This window comes from Dromaius novaehollandiae, chromosome W, assembly GCF_036370855.1.
Source record: "Dromaius novaehollandiae isolate bDroNov1 chromosome W, bDroNov1.hap1, whole genome shotgun sequence".
NCBI lineage: Eukaryota > Metazoa > Chordata > Aves > Casuariiformes > Dromaiidae > Dromaius > Dromaius novaehollandiae.
In genome coordinates, this window is record NC_088130.1 from 70,477,425 (window position 1) to 70,486,605 (window position 9,181).

Here is a 9,181-nt window from a genome sequence, read left to right on the forward strand (position 1 = left end):
CTGTTCTTTTTAGTCTGTAATTAAACTTCAAGGTCAACCAGGAATTAAGCTCCGATGAAGTTCATGTAATGGAAACAAGTGAGAGTGGACCATGCTGGGTTACATCACTCCTTTTTCCTAGCGCGGCTGCTGCCGCGGAAAGGCGAGGGCGTGCGAAGGGAAGGAAGGACCCGAGACCTTCTGCAGAGGCGGAGGCAGGAGGGGCTGGAGCCGGGCTGGCACGGGGGCCGCTGCGGGGACGCAGCCAGTGGGTCGCTGGCTGCGGCTGGGGGGATGCGAGGCACAAAGCGATGCATAAAAAAGAGTATTTGCAGAGGGTGTCTCCAATGGTGGTTGACACTTTCTTTTATGGACTTGCTCTTTTGAATAATGTACATTTAGTTAAATGTACATCTGTCTTTGTACGGGAACTTGTTTATGCTTTGGTTGGTTCAGAACAGGGACTGGGCACTTAAATGAAATATTCATTTTCAAAAAAGTGTTCTGCTGGCCCCCACGGTTTGGGATTTCACCTGCCGGTTCTTGTTCTCCATGGCTGAGCTGCTCATTACGCTGCGCGAGCGACATAAATCCACTCCCAAAGCGGAGCTCCCGGCGCAGGGATGGACTCGCTGCCCGCGTAGGGCTGGGGCTGCCCTATATTCTGGGTATCTGCACCCCCCCGCTCTGGTTTCTCCATTCCCCCCGCCTTTTCTCTATAGTGACGTGGTTGGGGATGGAGCCTGGAGATGGCAGCGGCCACTGCCACGTCCGTGCGCAAGAGCCACGTGCTCGGGCTGGCAACGGGATCCAGACGCACGGCAGCCCCGGGTTGCTGCCGAACTCCTGAGCGAGGCGTTTCACCCCGCATTTCGGAGAACAGGCCCTACACCGCTTTCACACCTGGAAAAACCACCCACGGAGCTGCATCTTCCCTACTAAAACAGAGCAAACGTGTTTGGCCACGTGCGGCCCGTGAGACCGAACCAGACACGCGCGTGGTGCTTCGACTGCGTAAAACCAGTTACATCACTCCTTACGAGGCACGTCACTGAAAACTCGCCTTGCGCTTGAAATGCTTCCATTATTTTTGGTGCTTTCTCATTTGGAGCTCCGCAGGTGAATAGTGCTGTGCAAGTGCTAAGTGTTATTATTTATTAGGCACATATATTCTGTAATTACTTTGCAAATATGATCATTACATTTGAAGTTACAGAGTACTTCAAACATTAATTGCCACATAACTTGCAGATTTCAGATCTGATACACAAACCTAATCATCAGTCATTAAGTATTAAAGAAGAGAGCACTGGAAATATATTAAATTACTTCAGATAACTGATTAAACCTAATCCTTGGAAACTCCTAAAAGCCTTTTGAGGCACTGAGATCCACTTCCAAGTGACCACTGGGAATCGAGGCCTGAAACGCTAGCTGAATGGTTTAATTCTCAGGGATATCATGATTCTGTGACCCTGCAAAATGCTCCTTTTGTGGAGTCCCATTCCAGCCATATCTAATCCTCGCTATAATTTTGTTTGTTGCTTACTTCATGGCTGTGCATTTTCCCTAGGCAGACAACATTTTCCTGTGCAAATCATACAACTAAACAAACCATATCGATCAGGAAATTACCGGAGGAGAAACAGGCAAAATGAAACAGGAGGCCGGTAGCAGGCTAGACGGGGGACCTGAACCTCGCTGCTCCCACGCCGGGGCCTTACTCACTCACCCCTACTGCGTTTTTACATATGGTATAGAAGCAGTTCCTACATTAATGCTTGAATCATGAAGCACACTGCGTATTATTAGCGGAGAGAATGGACAAGCATTGTTTTCCTGGCAAGGACAGGAGTGCTGCGGCTGTGATTTTTTCCCCACGGGCTCCCGATTTCGCATATTCCTTCCCCTCCGCTCTAGGTCCTTTAGCACACAGTCTGTGGAGAAGGAGGGAGCAGAAACTTGTGGGTACTGGGAGTATTCCACCATATCCCAGCTTTTCCGAGGCTGGCATCCAGCACTGGCACCATGCGGCTCCTCAGGAGGCGTTCGTGTGCTGGATGGCTCCCCAGTGTCTGTCATTGTGCTTGACGCTGAGCTTCATTCCAGAGTAGTGGGCTGGAGTGACAAGACAAAGACACACGCAATGTGTGAAATAGTTCTCCTGGCTTTTCCAGACGCTTCGGAAAGTTCTCCCTGCCTTCGCTGTGGTCACTGTGACATCCCCTCCTCGGGGACCTGCCCCTGCTTCTGCTAAAGCTGGTAGGGAGACCTGTGCTTGCAGGCACAGTCCCAGCCAAAGAGGAATTTTGTCCTTTCCCAGGCCCAGATTAACTGTCAGAATCTATTTTTTAAAGACCTGCTATAATTTCAGGATCCTGTTTAGAGGAAAAATCACATTTTAAACTAGATTTATACGATTTTACCATAGCTAGAAAGTCCTGAGCTGTTATTCTTAACAATTTATGTGTGTGTATATACACACATAGATTTCAAAGTATTAAATATGTGCCTTTGTGCTTGTTTTCTGTGTGTGAGAAAGAGAAAAAGAAAGAGAGAAAGGGGAATGTGTGTGTGTTTGTGGGAGATGCTGCTGAAATCCTTCTCTAGACCTTCTGGGACCCCCATCAGGTCACAAGACTCGTGCTTTTCCACCTCCTGCGACAGGGAATCAGGAGTTTTCCACTTCCTAGTCCCAGTCCCTGCACCACGGTGTCTGGGATATCAACCACAACTGTCTCCAAGCCCGACTGGGTTCAAGCACCTGCAATTCTTCTCTTCAGTGACCACGGGGAAAAAAAGGGATTACAGTGACCAAAAACAGACTTAAAATGTTGTTTAATCTTGAAAGAAGAAAGAACACAGAGCATAAAAGCAAAACGATTAGAAAACTGTGAATTTTAATATTTTAACCAATCTTCTGGAGAGGACCCCGGTACGCATAGCTTCTCCAAGGGTCCCATTTGGTAAGTTTGCGTTTGCAGTCTCAAAACTCTTGTGTCTGTCTCAACGAGCTCCTCAAGGCAGTTTGGGTCTTTTTAGTCCTCTAACCCTGCTGATCCCTGCTCCTTCCTTGGGATTAAGTCATTTCTGAGGAAAACTATCAAGCAACTGCAATGGGGATGACAGCACTGTGACCACAAGTGTGTTGGCTCTTACCTCGTCCTCCAAGTGTTTGCTGACGTAGATGTCTCCATTTTTCTCCCTTGCCCCTGTGTTTCAGGGAACCGTTGTTGAATTCACTCACTGTTGTGGTTACAATAAGCATCACAATAACACGGTCAAGGCACCGAATTCGCAGATTATCGTGAGCGACTCCAAATCTGTACTGTGCGGAGTCAACCCCATCTCTTTTCACACTTCCTCCCCGATTTATGGCATCCTCTGCACCGTCTCTTCTTCTCATCAAAAAAAACCTGGACCGACATATCTTTTAATTGGCACACATTGTTGAGCCATAATGTTAATTAATTTCACTCAGATTCTGAGTTCTTGACTTGTTTCCCCCGCTCCTTTCGCAGTATGCTCAGGCGAGGCGAAGGGGAAAGAGGGATGGAGCAGCCTACTTCAGGGGAGCGAGGGATGTCCCCCGTGGCTTCCTCAGCCCGCTGCACGTATAAATCCCTCTGATGTAAGCAGAGGATTCACGCCTGTGTCAAGGACATGGGAAGGTTCCCAACCATTAACTTTGTTCCTGCAGCTGGAAGGCAGTTTTCCAATGAGCCAGTTCATTAGCTGTAGCAATACCTATTTATCTGGTATTGCTGAAGAATGTCTTTATAGTCTTTAAATTATGCCTTTTTACTTCTTGTTGTTCAGTTGCGCTTTGCTGTCATAGTTCTTGGAGCATTTATTGCTCTCCTCTTTTTACCTAAAGCAGAATGATAACATTGTTTGTTTTTTCTTTTCTTTTCTTTTCTTTTTGGGTTTGGCAGTTATTAATCTAATCCACATTTACTCTGGATCACTGAACAGCGGGGAAGTACTTAACTTACCTGCCTGCTGATGTCCTGCCATCTCGAGTGAGGACAGGACCGTTGTGCCAATAAGACGGCAGTTAGCTTGTGTTCCTCTGCTACAGTGCAGTGATGCATTATTATTACTTATTTATTTGAGTGCCTAAATTTGTCAGCCCTGTTGTGCTAGACGGTGCTTGTATACGGAATGAAAGGAAGGTCCCTGTTCCAAAGAGTTTGTGCTAGAAATGCAAAAGGAATCCAGCTGCGGCATCGCTGGGAGGACTTTAATTTAGCAAGTGAAAATTATGAGCTATATTCCATGCCTCTTTAAATGTTAAGAGGTAAAGATAAAACAACAAAATAAAATCCAGAGAGGGTGTTTTTTTTATAATAGTCACAAAATAAAAGATTAGATGCTAGTGTGAAATAGCCCTATTGACTTCAAGGGGGCTGATTTACTCCCGCACAGAAAGCTGACCAGCTTACAGAGCTGGAGAAGGTGTTCAGTAGCAACAGGTTTGGAGCACCAGGAATATAATCTCCTGTGTTTTTTCACCCCCAGCCACTACCAAATTGCTGCATGATTTGTGCAAGACAGTCATCCTACAGCCACCTCACAGCTAGCCTGGCTCGCCACCCCCTTTCAGCATAAAGTTTATGATTATTTACCCTCATGGAAGACAAGGCTAAATCTGATTTATGCCTGTTTCACGCACACCAGCTGAAGGGTATAATGGCATTTAGGTATTTTGGCTTAAATTCAATTCCTTGGTGAAGAGTTGAGCATTTCAGGGGGCCTTTTGGGGTCATTTGGTTTGGTCTAAGGCAGGATACCGGTCTCCCCTTGGATCCCAGAAGGAAGTGTTTTAGGAGGAAAAAATGTAATTGCGATACTAAAATTTCCCGTGATGAGCAGTAAGTTGTTCCAATGGTTAAGTAGACTCTTTGTTTAAAATATGCCTTATTCCTAGTCTAAATCTGATTTTCAGCCTTATTTTTTCTGCTGTATGAGGTCTTCCCGTTGTCAGACTTCTCCTCTGCAGTTCGGTCCCCGTAGACTGTGACCAGGTCACGGCTCCTCCCACGTCCCCTGCACGTTTGATAACGCGACCAGCTGGGGCTCTTCGTCTTTCCCTGCGAAGCAGGTTTTCCAGCCCTGTAGTCACCCCTGCACGTTTTCTCTGGATTTTCTCCGTCTTTCTTGGTAGCGGGCACCAGGATGGGACAGGACGCGTGAGCGCTGTTTGCGTCTGGGCCATCGGGGCGGTAGGGCAGAGCCTCCTGCTCGTGCTGCTGCAGATGGCCTGGTGGCACTGCGGACGGGGAGGGCTTGGGCATTGCCCTCCTCCGCACTCTTCCTCGCCCCGGGGTCTGCGACATCAGCTGTGATCGATGGTTTCCACCGCCGCGGCATGGACGCACCTGGTGGGACCTGGGGAAGGGCACGAGGACGCGGCGAAGCCATCGCCGCGCCGCTGAGCGATGTCCCTAAGCGCTGCAGGTCACCCGCGGGCTGGCTAGGCTGCTTTTAAATCTGCTTTCCTGACACGGGAGCAGCAAATCTGCTGCACTCTGCACAGTTGTGTGTTATTTTAAAAGTGTCAGGCAATGAAGAGACATATCTAGTGTCTGTGCGAAGGAGTGTTAAACCCCAGGCATATCCGTTTCAGGGATGTGTGGTAAGAATTTCTGTAGGAATTTCAACATGAAAAAGGAATATGAATTGGATTTTTATAAACAAAATATAATCTGAAGGCTTAGCTTGAGAAAAGCAGAATGTTTAATTGCTGGAGATTGCAATCCCGTCATTATTTTAACCATATTAAAAGGCACCAAGTTATCATTTGCAAATTATCTGAGCAAATGGTTAAGGCCCAGATTTTTTGTTACTGAAGTTGGCAGCAAAAACCCCTCAGTTTCATTGGGAAAATAATCAGGTTTCCATTTATGACTTCCTTTCTCTGATAATCAGTATTACCAGCTCCAAGAAGGCAAAGATCCTTATTTAGCCCTTAATTAACTGAGAAATTGACTTCAAAATACTATTTAAAGAAACAGTATGCTCAGGGCTCAGTTCATTTATCTTTTTTATTGTTTTTAGGGCATGGGTGCATTTTAAAAGATTCATGTGCAAAATCAAATTCAATTATATTCACTTTTTAGTGTTTGATATTTTGGATTAATGTGACATGCAAAGCTCTGTCATTAAATAAGTAAATTTCAAGTACATTGAGGAAAATCACTGCAAAAACACCAAACCAGTCCTGCCATTTGTTTGTATTTTGATAAGCAAGTTTTTCTGATTAAAACATTATTCTGAAAAGGTCTTTTCCCAAAACTTTTTTTTTTAATACATTTTTCTTTTTAATACAGAATACTATCCTAAATATGTAGATAATAATAGCCTTACTATATAGGACTTATTTTCCTTAGCTCTCTCTGTTACTCATTTCCACATTTGTAACTTTGTCAAAAATAACATTTTTAAAGCAAATTGAAAACTTTTGTATTATTTCATTGGCTTCAGTGACAACAAAACCACAGAAAGATGATGAAGATGGAAAAAAAGAAAATGTTTTAAATTTTGAAAATGTCAACACATTTGAGAAGATCATTAATGACACACCAAGCAAGCACTTTATCCATTTCAACGGTCTGAACATTTCACATAATAGCGTTTCCACATTTTGGCTAGTATTAGCAATTACTCACAGGGAATCGGGCGGAGGTTCGGAGCGGCTAAAAGCCGTCGTTGCGAAGGCTGGAAGACCGACTTCTGCCATGGGGCGGATGAGAACAGAGTCCAGCTTTCTGACAAGTGCAACTTGGTTCTCGGCTGTTTCAGGCCAGCCCGAAGCTGCGTCGCGCCGCGCTGGTCCCAGCCTGACTTCACGTTGGCATCACCAAGAGCGGCAGCAGCAGCAGCAGCTCCCCGGGCTCTGGACACACTACTGTCCTGTTTTCCACCCCGGGAGCCTGCTCCATGCTCTCGCCACCTCTCACGGCCCGTCCTGCAGCTCCCTGCCTGTTCCTTTTCCCTGCCACTCCAACCCAAACCTCCAGTCATGGTCTCAGACCTCCCACCTTCATCTATTTAAGGCAGGCTTGGTATCGTACACAGACAAGCTCTGCGTCCTACCTGCTTCTCCATCCAGAGCCTGGAGTGAGGCCCCAGATTGCTGCTGCTGTGACGGGCTCCGTAGCACCTCACCAGCAGTGAGGTTCCAGATCCTGCCGTGGTGAGGGACACTACAGCTGGCGCTGGACACAGCAGCAAGGAGCAGCTGTTTAGCTACAAGGAGATGTTCATCTTACGGCTGCTGGAAGGGGCAGTCTATAGCAGCCACACAGCAACAGTAGTTGCGGTATATTAATTTGAAGTGCTTTGCACGTCACCCCCAGGAACCAGACTTCCTTCGGTGGAGAACCACGGTGGCCCCTGACGCAGAGGGCTCAAGCCACAGCAGAGTTGCTGGCAAAGAAAAGGCAGCTGAAGGGTTGCTGGATATGGCAGGCAGCTTTCCGAAATGCTGCCCCAAAAAGAGTCTGATGCCATACTGTGTGCAACAGAGTGTGTACGGGGCGATTGTGTCTCTCTCCTTCCCTTTTGTAGGGCAGCATCAGGGCACAACCTGATCCTTTGCGATGAAGCAAGACCCACATACAAGAAATGGATGTAGGATGAGCCGTTCTGGCAGCTCACCTGTCACAGACATGATATTGGAGCCGCTTTTGCTGCTGTTTGCTGCAAACATGGCAGAGGTGGTTTGGGCGAGCCCTGGGTTCAAAGATAGACTTGCACCTTTGTTCTCCCATGTGAACTTCAAACGAGTTCTCCTTCCAGTCTTTACATGTCTCTCTCTGATGTATTTTAATGATAACTTTTTCATTCTGCAGACTACACACTGACACAGAACAGGTTTCCTTGCCAGAGGAAATGCCAAACAGGGAGACAAGCTGACACCCACAGGCCACTGCCGAAAGAAATTGGCATCTGGGTCTTGCAGCTGCCAAACCTTCTCTACGAGTGGCCACAGCAATCAGCTCCAGTGATGTAGCAAACCGAGGAGGAGGAGGAGGCGAAGGGCATGTGGTGCACAATCAATGCTGCAATCAAAGGGGAGATGCAGTGCCAGCTGGTTACTGCAGTTTCATCATCATGCCAAAAGCACAAAATAATATTTAAAAAAAACATCAACAAAAGCTCGGCAGCTTGTGTGGCCTATAGCAGCGAGAGCAAGGGGTGAGAAGGTGGCCCATGTGCGTGACACAGCCCTGCTGCAGCAAGGGGACTCCAGGGCCCCTTTACAGCCCGTGCCAGCTCTTTTTAGGCTTCGGCGTGGCTCCGAGTTCTGCTGCTACTTTTAAAAGTACAAGCTGTGCCAGGAAAAAAGTCGCGATCTATATGAGTGCATGGCTGAGAATGTGGATATTGCAGCAGCGGTTGTGTTAGTGGAGTCGTTTATTAGCATAAGGCTGGCTATATAGTACAGATGTCAAGAGACACGGGCTGCTTTTAATGGGCAGGCCAACGCATAACAAACATTTGAATGTGTCAAAATGGGGAAAAAATTCCTATCATTCGCCATATGAATTGTTTTACTATGTTGATGATTGTCTGTAGCTCTTTTGAGAGTATATTTTTTTGATGGGGAAATACCAAAGTGAAATGGACAGAAGAAAAAGAAGTGCACTGCTTAACGATCCCGTAGCAGAGCGCAAGCACCTACCATGGCAGTCTGCAGTTACCTGCAGAGACCCTTGCCTTGCCAAACTTTGTGTCTACTCTGGCCAGATAATCAAAAGTAGTCAGAAAGGACCTGGAGAGGTCATGCAGTACATGCTCATCCCTGATGCGGCACTGGTTCATGTCAAAGTGGCAGTGTAAATCAGCTGGGGACAGCGCATGTGTTTAACATATTATTGAAAACGATCTGGAACATTTTAACCATTGTGAAAAAAATAAATTTGAAGAGTTATGTTCCCATATGATAACTTTAGAAGGTCTGCATCACAAGAGGACGAGTATAAATACAGTGAAAGGATGGTGTAAAGATGCGTTTGGGCACTCATCCTGGAACAAGACCAGTTTACTTGCAGATTCCTCTTGAATAAGGAAACAGCATGTAAAGCTGTACTGGCTTAGCGGTAATTCCCTGTGTTCAGCTGTAGTGCACAAACAACACAGCACATGGATGTATTAGCAAAGTTGGTACATGTACTGCTATTTTATAAAAATATTT